The 22,394-nt window shown below is 38.5% G+C and overlaps 1 pseudogene; it reads right to left on the minus strand.

Moving 5' to 3' along the window:
• Positions 1-9,716: 9,716 nt before the first annotated feature.
• The window catches only part of LOC122029154, a 65,363-nt pseudogene continuing 52,685 nt past the window's right edge, over positions 9,717-22,394 (minus strand).

The raw sequence follows: 22,394 nt of genomic DNA on the forward strand, positions 1-22,394 counted from the left end.
TTCCTCTCAAGTCAAGTCAAACTTGACTTAATCTCTCTCATGGTTGATCTAATCCAACCATTTAATTCAAGCCAATTTAATATAATGAATCTAATTCATTTAATTAAATTTATTCAATGAGACATAATCTAAATTAGACTCATTGAACACATGAATCAACTTGAGTCCAACTCAATTAGCCCAATTAGAATTACTCTTAATCCAATTTGATTCATCAAATGAATCTAATCCTCTTGGTTCATCATATGAACCTAATCTCCATCCACTTGTTCTTTGTGTGTGACCCAATAGGTTCTTGTAACGTTGGCAATGCCCCTAAACTCATTTAGAAACATAAGTAATGAGCGGTATCTATCAATACATCATTACTACCCAAGTTACAAGAATGTTGAGATCCAACATCACCTTGTGACTATTAATTGTGACTCCTCACAATATATGACAAGTGTCCTTCTATCCTAAACATCTATATTGATCAATGTGAGGCATAGACCGTGTCATCCTCTAATCAATCTAAATCTTGAACTCCAAGTAGACTCACTCAATCAAATGAGCTCAATATCTGATATTGACTCATTTGGGCATGGCCATGCACTTCGTGGTCGCACTCTATCAAGAATACCGATGTCTCTCCCGTCATATAGGAGGGATAGATCCCATCTACATCACTCACATCCCTCCGCATAATTTGTTACATACCCAGTAATCGCCTTTATTGTCCACCCAGTTACGGGTGACGTTTGACAAAACCAAAGTACATAACTCCTTATGTAGGGAACCCTGGTGACTTCAGGTCTAAGGACTAGTAGTCATACTAATAGCCACATGAGAAAGTATATGACACTCATAAAATGATCCATGATACTTTCTCATGGCAGGTCATTCAGTATACATTCTCCAATGCATACCCATGTGTCAACTTGATATCTCTATACCCATGACTTGTGAGATCAAGTCATCGAGTTGACCTACATGCTAGTCTTATAGCATTAACATTGTCCCTGAATGTTAATACTCGACTAGGAATGATTTAGAGTAGTGTTCCTTATATCATCTCACTATCGATTCAACTAATCGATTGATATAGGTAAGAACCTTCTACTCAAGGACGTTATTAAATTTTGTTTATTTGGCACCAATACAAGTAAGTATAATAACCAAAACCAAATGCCTTTATTTATATAGAATATGATACAACAAGTCCAAAATACAATCATCAAATGATTGGCTCTAGGGCTCTAGCTAACAATCTCCCACTAGCACTAGTGCCAATCAGTGTAGGCTCTAAGACCCAATGACCTAGTGTGACCATCATGCTTCCTCTGTGCCAAAGCCTTGGTCAAGGGATCTGCGATGTTAGCCTATGTAGGTACTCTGCAAAATCTTCACATCTCCTCTCTCGATGATCTCTCGAATGAGATGGAAGCGCCGTAGTATGTGTTTGGTCCGCTGGTGTGAGCGAGGTTCCTTCGCCTGTGCTATAGCTCCATTGTTGTCACAATAGAGCTCAATAGGGTAAGCAATACTAGGAACCACCCCAAGTTCAGTGATGAACTTGCGAATCTAAACTGCCTCCTTTGCTGCCTCTGATACAGCTATATACTCGGCCTCTGTTGTAGAATCAGCTACTGTGTCCTGCTTCGAACTCTTCCAGCTCACAGCACCACCATTAATGCTAAAACACGAACCCCGACTACGATCTATAGTCATCCTTGTCGGTCTGGAAGCTAACATCACTGTAACCCTTTACAGCTAGCTCATCATTGCCTCCATATATCAAGAAATATTCTTTAGTCCTTCTTAAGTACTTAAGAATATTCTTGACCGCTATCCAGTGACTTTCACCTGGATCTGACTGGTATCTGCTCGTCATGCTCAAAGCATACGAGACATCAGGTCGAGTATATAGCATGACGTACATGATAGATCCTATGGCTGAGGCATAAGGGATCTGATCCATGCGGTCTCTCTCCTCTCTAGAAGAGGGACCTTGAGTCTTCGAAAGACTCACGCCATGTGACATCGACAGAAATCCCTTCTTGGAGTTCTGCATGGCAAACCGAAGGAGTACCTTGTCAATATATGTACTCTGACTTAGGCCAAGCAATCTCTTAGATCTATCTCTATAGATCTGTATCCCTAGAATGTGGGATGCCTCACCTAAGTCCTTCATTGAGAAGCAACTCCCTAGCCAGGTCTTGACAGACTGAAGCATAGGGATGTCCTTCCCAATGAGCAGTATGTAATCCACATACAATATGAGGAAGACAACTATGTCCCCTACAACCTTCTTGTAGACACAAGGTTCATCTTCGTTCTTGATGAAACCAAACTATTTGATTGCATCATCGAATTGAAGATTCCAGCTCCGAGAAGCTTGCTTTAGTCCATAAATGGACCTATGCAGCTTGCATACTCTGCTAGTATGCTGTGGATCTATAAAACCCTCAGGTTGTGTCATATACACATCCTTGTGTAGGTTTCCATTCAGAAACACGGTTTTGATTTCCATCTGCCAGATCTCGTAATCGTGGTAAGCTGCAATAGCAAGCATGATCCGAATGGACTAAAACATCGCTACTGGAGAAAAGGTTTCATCATAGTCAATACCTTGAATCTGCTTGAAACCTTTAGCTACCAAGCGACCCTTATAGATAAGTCCATCCATGTCAGTCTTTCTCTTAAAGACCCACTTACATCCAATGGATTTTACCCCTTCAGGTGGATCAACCAAAGTCCATACTTGGATGGTGTACATGGATTCCATCTCGGATCTCATGGCTTCTAGCCATTTCTCAAAATCTGGTCTCATCACAGCTTCCTGATAGGTGGTAGGCTCATCCTCTATGAGCATAACGTCATCATGGTCAGACAAGAGAAATGAGTATCTCTCAGGCTAACGACGTACCCTATCAGACCTGCGAAGAGGTATGTCTACTTGAACTGGTTGTTGTTCCTCAACTTTTTGTGGAACATCATCATCCACAACACTTTGTGGTTCCAGTTCAATTTCCATCGAGGCATCAGTGCTATTGTTCACATCTTGAACTTCTTCAAGATCGAACGCGCTCCCACTAGTCTTTCTAGAAACAAAGTCCCTTTTTACAACTACCTTGTGCTGACTGGGAATGTAGAAATAATATCCCTTAGTTTCCTTGGGATATCCAATGAAGTAGCACTTGTCGGATTTGGGTCCTAATTTGTCTGAGACTTGACGTCTAACGTAAGCCTCACAACCCCAAATCCTCATGAAAGACACTTGCGCATCTCTCCTAGTCCATATCATATATGGTGTCTTTATCACGGCCTTGGATGGAACTCGGTTGAGTATAAAAGCTACCGTGTCTAGAGCATAACCCCAAAGGTATGTCGGAAGATCTTTGTGACTCATCATAGATCGCACCATATCTAATAGGGTACGATTCCTCCTTCCGGATACACCATTCCACTGTGGTGTTCCAAGAGGAGTGAGTTGGGATAGAATCCCACACTCAGCTAGGTAGTCACGAAACTCATGGCTAAGGTATTCTCCACCTCAATCTGATCGAAGTATCTTAATACTCTTGCCAAGTTGGTTCTGTACTTCATTCTTGAATTCTTTGAACTTTTCAATGGATTCAGACTTATATGTCATCAAGTACACATAACCATATCTACTGAAGTCATCAGTAAATGTGATGAAGTATCTATAACCGCCTCTAGCAGCAACAATGAAAGGGCCACATACATCACTATGTATGAGTCCTAACAAATCAGTTGCTCTCTCGCTATGCCCACTAAAGGGAGTCTTGGTCATCTTGCCTCGTAGGCATGACTCGCATATCTCATATGATTCAAAATCAAATGAGTCCAACAAACCATCCTTATGGAGCTGGGATAAGCGCTTGTCATTTATATGACCTAAGCGACAATGCCAGAGGCAGGTTTGGTTCATGTCATTTGACTTGAACCTCTTGGTATTTATGTTAGATAGGGCTCTCAAGGTCTAAAATATAGAGTCCGTTTATCAGAGGTGCACTACAATAGAACATATCGTTTAAATAGACTGAACAACATTTGTTCTTTATTGTTAACGAAAATCCTTTCTTGTCCAAACAAGAAACTGAAATTATGTTATTAGTCAAGGCAGACACATAACAACAATCATCTAATTCTAGTACAAGCCCAGAGGGTAGAGATAGATAGAAAGTTCCTACAGCAATAGCAGCAACTCGTGCTCCATTTCCTACTCGTAGGTCTACCTCACCCTTCGTCAATGCCCTGCTATTTCTCAGCGCTTGTACATTAGTACAAATGTGCGAAGTACATCCGGTATCTAATACCCAGGATGAAGAAATAGAGAGGTTGACTTCTATAACATGTATACCTGAAGTAGAAATCTTATTTCTCTTCTTCTTAAGATCTTCCAGGTATTCTTTGGAGTTCCTCTTCCAGTGCCTTGCTTGTCCTTGATATAGGTGACAAAGATGTTCAACCATATCGTAAGCGCCCATCAACTCATGTTGCTTCTGAAGCTCAGAGTTCATGGTCGCGGGCATAAGACAGGACACATCTAATGCGTCATCTTGATGCTTCTTGTAAGCATCTCGGTCTGCTCGCGTGGCAGTGGCAGGAGCCTCGAATGGGCTGCTCAGAACGTACAGTACGTTCTTGGGTGAGAACTATTCTCGGGTTCCTGTCCAGGAAATTTGCTCCGTTGAGCTTGTCCTTCTTAAGGACAGATCGCAGAGAGAAGGTGTTCGTATTCGACGTCATGATAATCTACAACAGAAATAAATGCAGAAATAAATATCCTATTCTTAATCATTTAATTAGGCCTTTAACTAAATGATACTCCCACTGAATTCTATAATTCATGTGGGACAAGATCCACATCATACTAACCCTTGAGTTAGCTTTGGCTAATACGCCCAAGACTTAGTATGATCGGTAGGTAACGATTACCAATTACATCTCTATGCAACTCTTGTTTATAGGATCAATATCCGCATTTATATTAAAACTCGAGTTAGCTTTGGCTAATACGCCCGAGAGTTAATATATATTTGATTTTGACCTATCTTTCCAACCGTTGGAAGAATGCCTATAGTTATACTCGATCCAACTGAGTTAACTAGGAATACTCAATCTAATTGAGTTGTACTCACCCATGCGTTGATAGGCGGGACAAAGATTGTCCCTCCGTACCCTACCAAGATAGTATGTGTTGCTCTGCTTTGACAGATTCAACAACAACATGCGATCTAGGTAGTGGTAGGTATCACGACATGGTAGGCATTACGAGTTGACGCATTTTAGATCTAATATAAACAATGATGCGTATCATATACTCGATAGATCTAATCTAATCGAAGGGTGCATCATGTGCACGACTTAGATCTAATCTAATCGTTAGACACTAATTAATTACTTAATTAATTAGCATGCATCACATACACACAAAAGCAATTAATTAAATAATTTTGTGATTATGTCATGGCCTTACTACGATCTTCTCAAGCCAATGAGAAGATCGGATGGTCAACCTAAGGTCAACAGCTTCTCAAGCTCCTTCCTTTGACCACCTCGTGTTGCTCGCGCCCTCCTCGTAATTCCGTCTCGAGTGGACCTTCCACCGCTTCAAAATTTACATTACATTTTGAAACTCGAGTTACATTCGAGTCTAAATCTAATTTACAACCAGAATATAAGAGAAAGGCATGACGCTCAGGTCACGAAAATAAAATAAAATAAAATAAAATAAATACAGCACGCACATCACATAACGGCACGCAGGCCGTATTATGAATTACAACACAATTGTCCAATCGAATTGGGTCTTTGGGCCATGACTATCACAAAATTAATATATAATTCAAAATTATATATTTCTATAATTTTCTGTAATTTTTTATAATTTTACAGATTTTATGAGTAAATTTTTCCCGCGGTCCCGATTAGCGATTTCGGGCGCAATCGCGGAGCAAATCCCCTTGCGGGGTTAGGGGCAGTACCCTACCCGCGATCTAACCATCGCGAGTTGCTCCTAAGCGATCCAAGAGTGCCTTAGCCCGCTGTCCCAAAAGATTTTGGGTCGAAACATTACCGTTTTTGGAAAAACTTCTCGATAGTCGAAGCCTACAAGTGTTGAAACACTTGTGCTTCGCTTCTACGAGAAAAATACCCATAAAATCATAAAAATTAAGAAATTCACAGAATGTTACAGTATGCATATTTTTCATAAAAATACTAATTTAAACTCGTACTCGCTTCGCACGTGGCCCTGATACCACTGTTGGGTTTTTCGGGCCATGAAAACCGCTTTTCGCGTCGCGGAAACCCCGAATCACCCATGCCATTGGATCCATGTGAAGAAAAACTTTTGAAAATACGAGTATGAGTTTAAAACGATGATCTACAGTAGATCTACAAAGGAAAAATATTTTATACCTTTGAAGCATGCCCTCGCAAATCCCGCTCGTCCAACTGTACGCCGGATCTCGAAGTTGTCAACGTAGACAACTCTCTAGTGATATCCACACGAACAAGAAGTGTTCTCTAACACTCAAGGATGGAGAAGAGAGCACCACAAGTGTGCTAGCACTTCTTGGGCTCTCGGGTAGGATTTAAAAGAGAGAAAAGAGAGAAAGCAAAAAGGAATCTTATACACTCACTAGTAGTATCCTCCTTTGTGACCTTCACTTTCCCTTATTCTCTTGGAACACAACTCACACACCTTCTCCATTTCTTGAAACCCACGACCAAGAGAAGAGAAGGAGCAAGAAGAGAGCTTAGGAGGAGGAAGATCACTTGAATGAGAGTTAAACTTGCAAAAATGAAACTCTTTTCATCTAATTAAGTGGTTTGTAACCTCCATGGGATATTAAGAGTCACAACTTTTGGTAACTCCCATGAGGTGGCACTTCACTTAAGTAACCATGATGATGTGGAGCATCATCATTGGTCCACATAATACTAACTCACCAATGAGGTGGCATAAAGTCAAGTCAAACTTGACTCTTCATCTTCCTCTCAAGTCAAGTCAAACTTGACTTAATCTCTCTCATGGTTGATCTAATCCAACCATTTAATTCAAGCCAATTTAATATAATGAATCTAATTCATTTAATTAAATTTATTCAATGAGTCATAATCTAAATTAGACTCATTGAACACATGAATCAACTTGAGTCCAACTCAATTAGCCCAATTAGAATTACTCTTAATCCAATTTGATTCATCAAATGAATCTATTCCTCTTGGTTCATCATATGAACCTAATCTCCATCCACTTGTTCTTTGTGTGTGACCCAATAGGTTCTTGTAACGTTGGCAATGCCCCTAAACTCATTTAGAAACATAAGTAATGAGCGGTATCTAGCAATACATCATTACTACCCAAGTTACAAGAATGTTGAGATCCAACATCACCTTGTGACTACTAATTGTGACTCCTCACAATATATGACAAGTGTCCTTCTATCCTAGACATCTAGATTGATCAATGTGAGGCATAGACCGTGCCATCCTCTAATCAATCTAAATCTTGAACTCCAAGTAGACTCACTCAATCAAATGAGCTCAATATCTCATATTGACTCATTTGGGCATGGCCATGCACTTCGTGGTCTCACTCTATCAAGAATACCGATGTCTCTCCCGTCATATAGGAGGGATAGATCCCATCTACATCACTCACATCCCTCTGCATAATTTGTTACATACCCAGTAATCGCCTTTATAGTCCACCCAGTTACGGGTGACGTTTGACGAAATCAAAGTACATAACTCCTTATGTAGGGAACCATGGTGACTTCACGTCTAAGAACTAGTAGTCATACTAATAGCCATATGAGAAAGTATATGACACTCATATAACGATCCATGATACTTTCTCATGGCGGGTCATTCAGTATACATTCTCCAATGTATACCCATGTGTCAAATTGATATCTCTATACCCATGACTTGTGAGATCAAGTCATCGAGTTGACCTACATGCTAGTCTTATTGCATTAACATTGTCCCTGAATGTTAATACTCGACTAGGAATGATTTAGAGTAGTGTTCCCTATATCATCTCACTATCGATTCAACCAATCGATTGATATAGGTAAGAACCTTCTACTCAAGAACGTTATTATACTTAGTTTATTTGGCACCAATACAAGTAAGTATAATAACCAAAACCAAATGCCTTTATTTATATAGAATATAATACAACAAGTCCAAAATACAATCATCAAATGATTGGCTCTAGGGCTCTAGCTAACACATAGGACACCTAAAAGGACCAAAGTGTCAATCAAATAAGTGTAGATTAAGAGCTATAACATTCACTACATTCTAGCTGGAAAAATAGATTTTTCATTCTCATTTCATCAATACAAAGAGAAAATCTAACAAATTTAGGTGCAATGCACGTGTAATTCACGGGTAATTTACACGGCTCGTCCAAGCAAAAGTATATAGATAAAACTATTAAGAAATCAAACTGCAGTATATAGATGTCAGCTACTCACACAACCCAGTCATTATTAATTTTGGACCACAAAGAGAGGCAATAAATAAGGGAAATGTCAGCTAATTATGCTTATGGTAGGAATGCAAGAATGAAGTATTGAGCAAAGGAGATAGCTAGCTGTGAACAAACAAATTATTAGCACTAAGGAATCAAAATCAATAAGTCATGGAGTCACAAACAAAGTGTTCAACCATCTTTTGAAGTCTAGTAATTTATACCTAGTAATGAATATAGTCTAGTACGCAATCCGCCCATTCGGATCACACTTCGTCAATTTCTTCGTTGGAGTAAATTGTTTTCATGAACTGTTAACAAACCCAGATTATATTAGTAAAAAATCAGTAATGAAGAAGCAAAGTCAAATAAAAGAAATTATTTGAGAAAATTGAGAATATGTCAAATATTACCATTGAGCTAAGTGAATCCCTCTCACCGGTAGCATTTCCTTCAATAATTCCTCTCATAAATTTCATCACATAAAACCCACATTGTTTAGCATCAGGTTGTCAAGGACCCTATGTTAACAAAAAATTATCAACGAATAATGCACAGTTAAATATTTTTAAATTAATCACATGTAAACATATGTGTGTATATATAATATACAAACCTTTACGACTTCCCACATAGGCTTCTTTTTCTCTTTCCTTTGCTTGTTCGAATTGAACAATTTCAAGCTCCTTTGTACAACAAGAGTTGACGTATGATTAATAAATTAACTTAAATGCTTAATTAAAAAACAAATATGTACTCACATATCCACTACATATTTCTAGTCCTCATAACGATTGTGATGATTAAATGAATTGAACAAATAAACCATCTCCACATAAGGGTCGATGATAGTCAAAATCGAATGACAACTATGCACAAAATAGAGTCAATGCATAAATTCAACAGAATTGTTGAAATAAATCTATTAAAAATAAAATTGTAATATTTATTTACCCAACATTGTGAGGTGCCAAAACTAGCTGATTTTTTGTTGCACCACTCAGCCTATCAGCCAAAACACTTGCCTAGCTATTCAAGTATTCAGTCTTTTCATTTTTGTCAAGTTTGGATACATATGGCATTACTGGAAAGGTTTGTGGATCCACAAATCTGAACTTATCCCTAATGAACAGATTAGGGATAAGTTAACTAATAGAATACTAATAGGTTAATTACTAAAATGTAAGAATAGTGCAATAAATATTAATAAGTAAGAGAATTACTCGATATAAGGATCAACGTCAACATCATTTTCCAAGATATAACGATGTGCTTGATGCAATGGACTATGCACCAGAGCAGTGTAACCGCTGATGAAGTGATACATTGTTTGCGGTAAAGTAAGTTTGCTAACTGGTGGAAGCACGCCAAAAGCATCACATGCCAAGAGGATGACATTCTTAGGGTGCGGACCAACACACGGTATCTTCGCATTAGGAATATACTCAATTGGATATGAAGCTCGAGTGTTCTCGGCAACATTAACAATTCCATTGAACCAGATTCCCTTTCACACAATACCAATTCACTCAAGAAGTTTGTTTCATCTTGTTAATCACCTGTAATAGAGTTATCAGAGTCGTCTACTTCCCTAGTGTGTTCATAAAATTTGATGGCATTCCAAATGTCAAGTTCCTTCTCCTTTGATAGGCCGATACATTTTGCATAGCAACCTCCTTTAATGTTTGAAATACCATTTTCACTCTAGCAATGCTCATCATCACCAATAAGAAGCTTGTTGTGGTCTGTAGACAGAGTAGTTTTCCCTATGCCTAAAACAACGAAGCAAAAGTCATAAGAACAAAGAAGCCATATGGCGAAAACACTGCAGTGCAACATAATTCTACACATTTACACATGGAATGCTTCTAGTTAAGTTGCAAAGGGCAGTATAGTAACCATGCAATGGGAAGGTGATGCGCCAGAATCTCGTCCGACCAACACTTACCTGATAGTTCAAAGAAGAGGGCAACATCACCATCTTTGCCCATATTGTTGCTAGAGTGCAGGGAGAGAATGTTTCTTTTAGGCATTAGATAGTGCATCACACCGAACAAACCCTTCTTCATCTCCCCGGCATACTGTGTGCCAAGGATGACCATTTCTTTCCTATCAAGATTAAGATCAATGCTGGAGGAGGTAGTCATGTAATGTGTGTATCGATTACATGGAAACTGGCCAGCATTGTAAATTGTGAAGTCCGGAGTACTGAAATCCTCCAATTCATCAGGCGTAGGATGGATGCACCTACGATCCTTCCAATTATTTCATGCAAAAGAGAGTTTTTCTTCTTCTAGTTTACATGTTTTCCCTTGGCATTAAGGAGAGAAAGAGGAGATAGTTATCTCTCTAACACTAATATATGCATATGTATGATCCAGCCTGCTACTAACACAACTATGATTCACTACTAGAGATCAACAGAACCAACGCAAAGATAACTTATCTGGATAACTGTCGAACTGTAGAATTGAAGAGCATCTTTAGCATTCTTATTAGTAGTATTTTCCACTTACATGTTGTGCATGAACAGGGAATGATAGGCCCTTGCAGAGACAATTTGAACTTTGATTCGATGCTCGGGATCCTAGTTGAGGAATTGGCCATTCACAAATACCTTGTATCATTCAGATGGCATATTAGGATCTATGAGGAATTACATCAAACACTTGATGTGCATGTGTACCTTATCCAAAGAGTTGAGGTAATCGACAGCCCTCTCCCTGTTCACTAGGAAGGTGTGCTCATCCATCTCTATGTTCGGTGAGCCTTTGCGTGAATAGTGCACATACATTTTGAGAAGGAACCATCAATGGAAGGATCATGAATTAGTTGTGTGGACTTACTTTCCCCACCAAAGCTCATTGGCAGTGGTTTCATCCTTGATGACGCGCTTGCTCCTCGGCGAGTGGCTAGTCTTCGCGCCGGACAAGGTAGCCAAGGCTCCGGTCGATGTTATGAATGATCCATGTTCATGTTTTATGGCTTGCTCGTAGAGTTATACAAGGAATTCATGATTCTTTCAATGAGAATGAAATGTGATGATTTGAGTGATGAAGAGGAGATGAGAGCAGATACCGGGCGAGGAGAGGTTGTAGAGGACATGGGTAAACTTGAGGGCACTGTCGCTAACGTTGATGGTCGGCATCAAGTAGTGGTGGTGCTCGGCGGCGACCTTGGTCGCCTCCGCCTTCCTGGCCGGATCGCCCCTCACCACCTTCAGCCCTGTCTCCCTCGTCAGTGACGCCAATGAATCACTGCGCATAGCATGATTTCATTACAAGAAACGTGGGAGAAAGATTGAATTCCACCTTCTTGTTCTCAAGAATTGTTTCCTTTTAGGTTTAGAAAAATCGATCCGGCGGTGGCCCACCAGTATCCAGCAAGGAATATGGATGTTTCCCCCTTTTTTTATTATTGAGAAAGAGATGTTTGTTTGGAGATTAAATATTTACCTGATGGATTGGAGCTGCAGCTTCTAGCGCTCCTCCTCTGAGATGGTGGCGAAGGCAGCGTTGCCCTGCTGCGTGCCGTCCTTGATGGGGGTGGTCAGCGCTGATCTCTTCTTCTGCAGGGAGTGCAGTTCATCGATGGTCTTCGCCTTCACCGGCGGCGCGCTGTCGTCGTGGTAGATCCCGTTCTCCGGTTTCTCCCTCCCGTACGTCTGGATCTTCGGCAGCCCATTGGAGAACGCCGCCGCTCACCGAGAAACGAGAAGGAGCACAACGTCGTATGAGGAGAGGAAAAGATAAATGGCTTAGGTTTGGGAACGTAAAAACACGGTGCTGAAAAGAAAACAACGAGGGAAAGGAAAACAGTGACGGGGGGAAATGACCAAATTCAATTACAACGATTTTTTCAAAACTGTTGTCGTAGCCGCTAAAAATGTGGATAAAGACAACGGTTTATAAAACTGTTGTAAAAAGTGTCGTCATTTTAAAAAAAAGTCACTCAATGACAACAGTTTTTCTAAAACCGTTGTCTTTTATATTTAATGGGGAGTTCAAAGACAACGGTTTTCGCAAAAACCGTTGTCTTTGAGCAAATACGCAACGCTTTCTCTTAAAACCGTTATCGTAGGGGTGTTGTCTTTTGCAGTTTTTGTTGTAGTGACCAGTCGACTGGTCCACACACCAGTTGGCTGATGTGCCGTTGGACACACCCAACGGCTCTTTGTAGAAAGCCAATTTCTGCCAACGGGCATATACCAGTCGATTGGTCCCATGACCAGTCGACTGGTCCCCGTTGTTGACAAGCACAGAATCATTCTGTGCATCTGTGAAATAGGATCAGTCGACTGGTCCAATGACCAATCGACTGGCCCAGTACATTCTCACACACTCATCCTCGTAGTTGCCTTTGAAGTGCTCTTCCTCGGCCTTCGTCCCTCAGATCCACCCGAGCCCGCGGCTCCTATCCGTGCCATCCTTCAAATTGCCTTGAAGTCCACTTCCCTCAGCTCCACTCCATTGCTCCTCGTCCGGCGGTCCCTCAGATGTTTTCCACACCATCCTTCACCGACTCAAGGATCCAAGCCCTTGGATGAGCTTTCCATACTTGACTGCACCAAGTTCCTCATGTGTTTCTCCAAGTCCTGCACGACTTATACATATATTAAATACATATGAAAGCCTAACTTAAACTCTTTGACACGCACATTAAAACCTAGGTTGATTGAACCAACAGTACTCGCCACCACGATCAGACCGTAGTGTCTTGATACCTTTACCATGATGTTTCTCCACATTAGCCTTGTATTCTTTGAACTTATCAAATCACTCAGACTTGTGGTGCATCAAGTAAATGTAACCGTATCTTGAATAGTCGTCTATAAAGGAGACAAAATCTTCGAAACCACCTCTTGCCTTGATAGTCATAGGTCCACACAAATCAGAATGAACCAATTCCAACACATCTTTGGCTCTATACCCCTTGGCCTTAAAAGGTCTCTTGTTCATTTTTCCTTCTAAGCAAGATTCGTAGGTTGGAAAATTTTTCACCACTAATGAACCCAAAGGTCCATCGACTATTAGCCTTTGAATCCATGGCTTCGCAAGTATGACCAAGCCTTAGATGCCAAAGATATGTTTGGTTTATTTCCGAAGGTTGCTTTCTCTTATTAGAATTAGAAGATGTGTTATTAATTTCTATTTGTTGTATCGTGGGAGTTATTGGATTTAGAGTATATAAATTGCCAACCAACGTACCAAAAAAGATAACTACCCAATTTTTCTTGACAACTACTTTGTCATCAAAAGAAATAAAATATCCATCCATAAATAGTTTAGAAACTGAAATCAAGTTCTTTATAAAACATGGTATGTAAAGACAATTTCTCAAAATCAATGTTTTATTTCTTTCAAAAGATAAAAAAACATCTCCCACTACAACAACCGCCACTTTTATAGCATTACCCATGTAGATGGTAATCTCTCCTTCATGTAGTCGTCGAGTTTCCTAGAATCCCTGCAATGAATTGTAGACATGATCAGTGGCTCCCGTATCTACACACCAGGTACCGGTAGATAACACCACTAAACATGTTTCAACCACTAGAGAATAAGATATACCTTTATTGTTCTCCTTTCTACGAGGATAGTCCACTTTCCAATGTCCAGACTGCTTGCATGTGAAGCACTTGCCCTTCGGCTTCTTCACACTGCATGCGACCCAGTCCCTAGAGATCGATTCACTTTCTTTGCTAAACCAACTTGTTTCTTTTTCTTCTTTATGCCTTTTGGCTTAGAAGCAGAAACATTTTCAACAATATGAATTTGAGAACTTTGATGAAATAGCCCTTCTGCAGCTTGAAGTTCTATCAGATGTTCCACCAACGAATAAACCCTTTTGTTTATGTTGTAGTTCAGGCAGAACTGCTCAAAACTTTTAGGTATCATTTGGAGGATGATATCGACCTGGGTTTCCCCATCGATTTCTGTTCCAAGGACTTCCATCTCATTCAAAAGAGCCATCATTTTGAAGATATGATCCTTTACGGGTATCCCCTTAGTCATGGTGGTCGTCATCAAGTTTCTCATAGCCTCCTGCCTAGCAACCTGATTCTGGTGTCCGAAGAGTTCCTTGAGATTGCGCATTATGTCATAAGCGGTAGGCATGACCTGATGTTGATGTTGCAGCACATTTGACATAGAAGCCAAAATGTAACACCACGCCATCTCATCTGCCCTGACCCATTTCTTATGATACTCAATCTCCTCTTCACTAGAATCGCTATTAGGCACGCTTGGACAGATCTAAAAAAGTATGAACTTGTAACCTTCAGCAGTTAAGACAATGCCCATGTTTCATTTCCAATCAATGTAATTGGTACCAGTAAGTTTGTTTTCTTCCAATATAATAGCAAGAGGATTGAAAGCCATTTGAAATCCTAAGAATCACAAAATATTTGGTCAAAACTTTAGAATTTAAAATAAAATTGATTCCTCAAACAAAATCATTTAAATTCACCAACACCTCAAAACACCATGAATTTTGTATGCCACGATAGTGTGGACGTATACAAATTCAAATATTTGTAAGAGGGGGTTTTACCCATTAATTTTATTATCTTGTCAACCTAACTTTATGACAAATAAAATTAATAGTTGATTTTTCTTCGGTCACACAAATAATAACAGTGACTCCAATGGGGAGGATACTATTAAATGTGCCTAAGTGTATACCATTACTTGATACTTAGTCCATTAAATAAGATTGTGTCCCTTCAGATGGAGAAGATCACACAAACCTAAATAATTTCCTATAATTATCCATAAAGGGAGTTTGATCTAGTGATCCTTAAACAAACTCATTTGATGTGGAGGAAGGCACTCAAAACTAACGCACAAATTTGAATGCATCACTTACAAATCAGTAATGGAGACCGTGGAATTTAAATAATTCCTCTCCCACTTAGTTATTTAAAATAAGGAATTTTAACATGCACATACACACAACACATATAAACAGCATAAAAGGAAATAAATATGAAAAATAATTTTCCAACTATTATGACCTCATCCATAGCTGTCCTCCGTGTACCACCAACCCAAGCTGCCGCCAACGGGTCATGTCATCGCGTCTATCTTGCTTCCTTTTTCGCTGTGCCTCTGCTCCTCAAATAGCACCATGCCTCGCAAGGATACGATGCACGACAAAAATAAAATTTTACATATATCAATCCTATATTTCACAAGGGAATGTACATGTAATCTAGATCGAATAGAATGTAAAATCCTAAAAATAATACAAATCCTACTCTATTTAATAATTACAATCATGCACACACATAAAATTCCCTCGACATACCCAAGGGTTCAAATCACACACAAACACAATAGGGATATAATAGTTGGAACTAGGATGCCTGTAACCACAGAGTTAATCTATTTGCACATCCTACTATTATCCTGGTAAATTTATGTATGAAAAGTGCATAATTTAACTAAAAACCAAACACACAGAGGCATAAAACTAGCTCAGATACCAATTGTTGGCGCTACTCAGAATTCCATTTTGTTTTCCCTGTATAAAAATTTGAACAAGCACAAAACTTTTCCTAGCAGCCCATGTGCTTTTTAGAAGTTAAACTTGGATTGCAAACGAAATTTAAAATTATTAATCCAAGTCCAACCGATGTGTTCATCAGAAGTTAAACCATATTACAGAAGTTGATTAAATATCTATTTCAAGGATTGGCTTCTAGGTCGTTGGCAAGGCACTCGGCCTTCTTGGGTATGGGATCATCCACCACTTCCTAGACAAAGTCTTTCAAAAAAATTGATTATTGAAACTCCTTACCGTAACCTTATGTTTAACTATAGAGACCACAATCGAAGCACAAGATCACTGGCCTCTTGTGTTGGTATTTCAGGATCTATACAAAGAAAATAAACTAACTAATACGCAACGGAATAATTAACTAGTTATACCTTTCCTTTGTTTCAATAGACCTCTTGATCTTCTGTTGTATTCCTCTCCTCCTCTTGGGCGTCGTGTCGGCGACGATCTTCCAAGACACACCACCCGAACCACTTCTTTGCTTCCAAGACTTTCGGCCACTAAGGGATGCTAGAATAGGGAGCCTCCTTCTCTCCTTCTTCTCCTCCAAGCAACCAGCCATAAGAAGATAGAGCCTCTTGATGCCGCCGGCCCTTGGTAAAGGAAACATGGGGAGAATAGAAAGGGAAGAGGACCGACCAAAACAAGGATTTAAAGAAGAGACTTAGGTTGTGTTATACCATAAGGCACCATCTACCTATCTTTTATAATCCTTGGTAAATGCAAAAAAGGAAAGATTTAAAATTAAAACCTTCCTTTTAATTCCTATTATGTGTGGTCGGCCCTTATTTGAGCAACAATTAAGGAAAAATTTTAAATTAAAATCTCTCTTTTAAACCATTGTGGATGGCTACAAAAAAAGGAAAGATTTTAATATTAAAATATCTCTTTTAAATCCCTTTGTGGATTACTATAAAAGGAAAGTTTTTAAAAATTAAAATCTCTCTTTTAAATCCCTTTGAGGATGGCTATAAAAGGAAATATTTTAAAATTAAAATCTCTCTTTTAAATCCCTTGGAGGATGACTATAAAAGGAAATATTTTAAAAAATTAAAACTCTATTTTAATTCTTTGTGGCCGGCCCCTTGCTTGGGCACCAAGCAAGGCATGGTTGACCACCTCTTGGGCTTCAAGCAAAGCTTGGTCGACCCTTGCTTGGGCACCAACCAGGGATGTGGCTGTCCCATTACTTGGGTAAGAAGTGGACTTGGTTGGATACGAGTTTTTTATTATAAAGTGGCTACAACAGGGACCTAGAAGAGGAATTGGTTTTGGCCTCCTGATGGACTTGGGCTTCCCGTGCTCAGCCCGAACGTCTAACTCAAGTCCATCAATAATAACCCATACCACTAAAGGGTTATTATTGAACTACCGCACCAATCCCATATTACAATATGGGCTCTTTCTTATTATGAGTGCGTTAATCTCCCTGTGTTTAAGATATCGTATGCCTATTAATTAAATGAGTTACTGACAACTCACTTAATAAACATCTAACTCCAAGAGTAGTATCACTCAACTTCATTGTTATGTCGGAACTAAGTCCACCTGCAGGGTTTACATGACAATCCTTATGAGCTCTGCAAGGGGATATCTCATCGAATAAATCTCACCCTTTGATAAATTAAAGAAATAAATACTAAGTACATGTGCTTGTTATTATATCGGGATTAAGAGTACGCACATCCATAATAACAGAGGTTCTGTTCTTTTATGCAGTCAGTATAAAAGAAACAACCTCAAATGGTCCTGCTCAATACACACATAGTGTACTAGTGTAATTTTATAGTCAAGATAAACTAATACCAAATTACACTACAACCATTCCAATAGTTTGTCCCAATCCATCTTGGTTGTGAGCTACTATTTATAATTTATAAGAAACTGATAACATGATCTTCTGCGTGACACCACACACCATGTTATCTACAATATAAATTAAATGGACAAATGCATTTAACTAAATGCAGACATTTGACCAATGTGATTCTCATTTCAAAATAAATATTTATACAAAAAGCTAGGCTTTTAGTATACATTGTAACGCATTTACCTTGCAAAACAAAGTTAGCACAATATAATAAAATATGTGTAATAATTAGTTCTTGTCTCCCCGAGACTAGGATCTAGTCAAAGTCTCAGATTAGGTTTCCCAAATGGACTTAAGTTGGACTGATGCCTATAGTTCCGTCAACAGGGAATGTGTCCGCACTGGATTCTCTCTTCCAGTTACTTACTTTCACTTACCACTTGCAGTCACTTACTTGCCTTTGACCTACCAGGTCTTCCTGCCAGTTGTCAAGTTTATAGACCCATTTGGACTTCCAATGATTATTAGGTCCCATGGATCCAACGAGACTTCTCGCCAGATATCGGGCCTCGCGAACCTATCTGGACTTCCCACCAGCTATCGAATCCCGCAAACCTAGCTGGATTTTTGCCTGGTGTTAGGTCTTTCAGATCAGTCAACTTCGACACACTTAGTAGAAAGGTTAGACAACAAAACACTCTAACTTTAAACCCCTTCTCATTCATCAAAATATGAGTTAGATCATTTGTGCAAATTGCACCAACAATCTCCCCCTTTTTGATGTAATGATAACCTGGATTAAAGTTAGAAAAAGATAATATTGAGACAAAAAAACAAACAAATGATTAAATTTATTTACATTATTTTATTTGTTTTTTTACTACATTAACCCTTACCCTCCACCTTTGGCATTCATTAAAAAATAGGCTAATGGAAATGTAAACATACAAATAATGCAGACAATAATGAAAAAAAAACTGAATGCTTTGTATATCTCAGACTTAGGGAGAGGTTTGAAATCATTACTTCAAACAAAATTTCTAAGGAAACTTTTAAAAATTTTAAGAACAAATCAACTTAAGGAATTATTTTTAAGAGTATTTTTTAAATAAGAATATTTGAAAAAAATATTATCATTTTAAAGCAATTTTTTCTAAAATTTATTTTTTTTAAATAAATATTTGTAAAGTTATAAAAGTATTTCTAAAATTAATTTTAAGGTACTTTTCTAAGAAACATTTTTTTAAAGTACTTTTAAAGACATACATTTTATGATTAATTTTTAAAGTACTAAAAGTGTTGGTTAGTCCTAGGAAAACGTACCAGTTCCACTATACAAAAATTTTTTGTACAAGTGTCGAACCTTTCCTTAAATAACCTATTGTGCTCTTTAAAGTTAAATTAGGAATCGCAGACGGAACTTAACATCATTGATTCCAAATTTAACTTATCGGTTCTTAATGGTTTCGATTTGAATCGCAAGCGGAACTTAACACTATTGATTTAAATCCACCTATGTTATTAATTCCATTAAATATTAATTTCTAAAATTGGCTTCCAGAACTGCATGGCGAGGCACATGGCCTTCTTGGATATGGGAGCAACCACCACCACCTAGACAAAGCCTTTTAAGGAAAACTAATATTTAATTTCCTTAAATAACTATAGGTTAACAAAAAAAACAATCGAATCACAAATTCGAAAAAGAAGAAAACACAAACTCGAAAAACTAATTCGAAAAACTAGATCTAATGCCTTTTGTGTTTGGAATTCTTACAAAAGAAATAACTAGCATGATGCGGAAAATAATTGCTAATTATACATTCTCTTTGTAAACTAATGACCTCGAAATCTTCTGCCGTATTCCTCGCCTCGGCTTGGACATTGTGTGGGCGACGATCCTCCAAGATGAACACCACCCAAAAGCTTTCTTCCTCTTCCTCCAAAATCCGGCCATCACCACCACCAAGGAGAAGAGAGCAATGGGAAAGGTAGAAGAGAGAGGGCCGACCACCAAGAGATCTCCAAGCAAGAGAATAAGAGTTGTGTCTCATGAAGCCTCCTCACTCCTTTTATAATACTTGCCCAAGGCAAATAAAGGAAGAATTTTTACAAAAATTAAAATCTTCCTCTAAGTTTTTCCTTTTCCCTTTTTATTTTCCTTTTCTTTCGTCTTGATTGAATCAATCACCAAAAATTAATTGATGATTTTATTTTTTTCAATATGGCCGGCCACCTTGCTTGGGCACCAAGCAAGGGTGGCCGACCCCCATAAGAGGAAAGGAATATTATTTTTTTATAAAATTTTACAAGAAGAAAAACTCTTATAAAATTTTACAAGCTCTCTTTCCTAAAGTAGGAGTTAAAAAATGAAAGTTCTAAAAATTAAAACCATGTTTTAAAATTTAAAACTTCTCTTATAAAATTTCCTTTTTTAACATGATGATAGAAAATTTAAAATTTAAAACTTATCTTCCTTTTTTTTTCTTAAAACATGAGGATGGTTAAAAAAGGAAAGTTTTAAAATTTTTAAAACTCTCTATTAAAACATGTGGCCTAATTCAAATAAGAAAAGTTTTAAAAATTTAAATCACTCTTTTAAAACTTATAGTTTTCTACAAAGAGAAGATTTTAAAAATTTAAAACAACCCTCCTTGTTTGAATTATTGTGGCCGGCCCTTACATGCTTGGGTACCAAGCAAAGGGTCGACCCCTATAGAAGAGGATGTGGCCGGCCCTTGCTTGGTCACCAAGCATTGGATCGGCCCCCTTCTTGGACACCAAGATGGGCTTATATTTGGATGGACTTGAGGCTATAATAAGGCTACAACAGGGACCTAAAGGAGAAATTAGTTTTGGCCTTCCGATGAGTTTGAGTATCCCGTGCTCACCCCGAACACACAACTCAAGTTCATCGATAATAACTCATTCCACTAGAGAGTTATTATCGCACTACCGCACCAATCCCAAATTACATTATGGGCTCCTTCTTATCATTAGTGTGTTAGTCTCCCTGTGTTTAAGATAACGAATGCCCACTAATTAAGTAAGTTACTGACAACTCACTTAATTAATATCTAGCTCCAAGAGTAGTATCACTCAACTTCATTGTCATGTCGGACTAAATCCACCTACAGGGTTTAACATGACAATCCTTATAAGCTCCTCTTGGGGACATTCTCAACCTAGATAACTAAGATACAGATTCCTTATATAATCAACAACACACACTATAAGTAATGTCATTTCCCAACTTATCGGGCATATTGATTTATCGAGCTAAACCTCACCTTTGATAAGTCAAAGAAATAAATATTAAATATATGTTCTTGTTATTATATTAGGATTAAGAGCACACACTTCTATAATAATTAAGGTCTAGTTCTTTTATTAAGTCAGTACAAAAAGAACTTACCTAAATGGTCCTACTTAATACACTTAGAGTGTACCAGTGTAATTAATCAAGATAAATTAATACTTAATTACACTACGACTATTCCGATGGTTTGTTCCTTTCCATCTTAGTCGTGAGCGATTGTTTATAATTTATAAAGAACCGACAACATGATCTTCTGAGTGTGTGACACCACACACCATGTTATCTACTTATATAAATTAATTGAACAATTACATTTAACAAATAAATGTAAATATTGACCAATGTGATTCTTTTATTTCAAAAATAATTGTTTACAAAAGCAAGGCTTTTAGTATCCACTCTAACAATCTCCCACTTATACTAAAAGATTAAGCTGCCATCCCCTCCACATGCCGATCAAAAGCATTCGCCAGAAGGGCCTTAGTGAAAGGATCTTCCAGGTTATATACTGATGCAATCTTGGCAACGAAAACTTCTCCTCGCTTGATCATGTCTCGTATCAGGTGGTACTTGTGCTTTATATGTTTACTTGCCTTATGAACTCGCGGTTCCTTCAAGTTTGCAACTGCACCGCTATTATCATAATTAATTGTGATGATCTTTGGCAAACCAGGAATCACATCTAAGTCCATTAGAATGTTCCTGAGCCATATAGCTTCTTTGGCTGCCTCAGAGGCTGCCACATACTCAGCTTCCATGGTTGAGTCCGAGACGCATTTCTGCTTAACACTCCTCCATGCAATGGCTCCACCTCCTAGAGTAAACACATAGCCTGACGTAGACTTACATTTGTCCCTATCTGATTGGAAGTCCGAATCCGTGTAACCCACAGGGAACAATGTGACAATCAAGAATAGGTACCCTCTTCCACAGATCGATGACATGTTCGACCAATTAAGGGGAGCAACTGTCTTCTCTGAGATTGACCTAAGGTCCGACTATCATCAAGTGAAAGTGAAGCAGGATGATATACCAAAGACGACATTTCGAACGAGATACGGACACTATAAGTTCATAATTATGCCTTTCGGAGTGACAAATGCTCTGGCTGTATTTATGGATCTGATGAATCGGGTGTTTACGGCATATCTTGACAAATTTGTCATCGTCTTCATTGACGATATTCTCATCTATTCGAGAACCCAAGA

The sequence above is a fragment of the Zingiber officinale genome, chromosome 10B (genome assembly GCF_018446385.1).
Source record: "Zingiber officinale cultivar Zhangliang chromosome 10B, Zo_v1.1, whole genome shotgun sequence".
In the NCBI taxonomy this organism is placed as follows: Eukaryota; Viridiplantae; Streptophyta; class Magnoliopsida; order Zingiberales; family Zingiberaceae; genus Zingiber; species Zingiber officinale.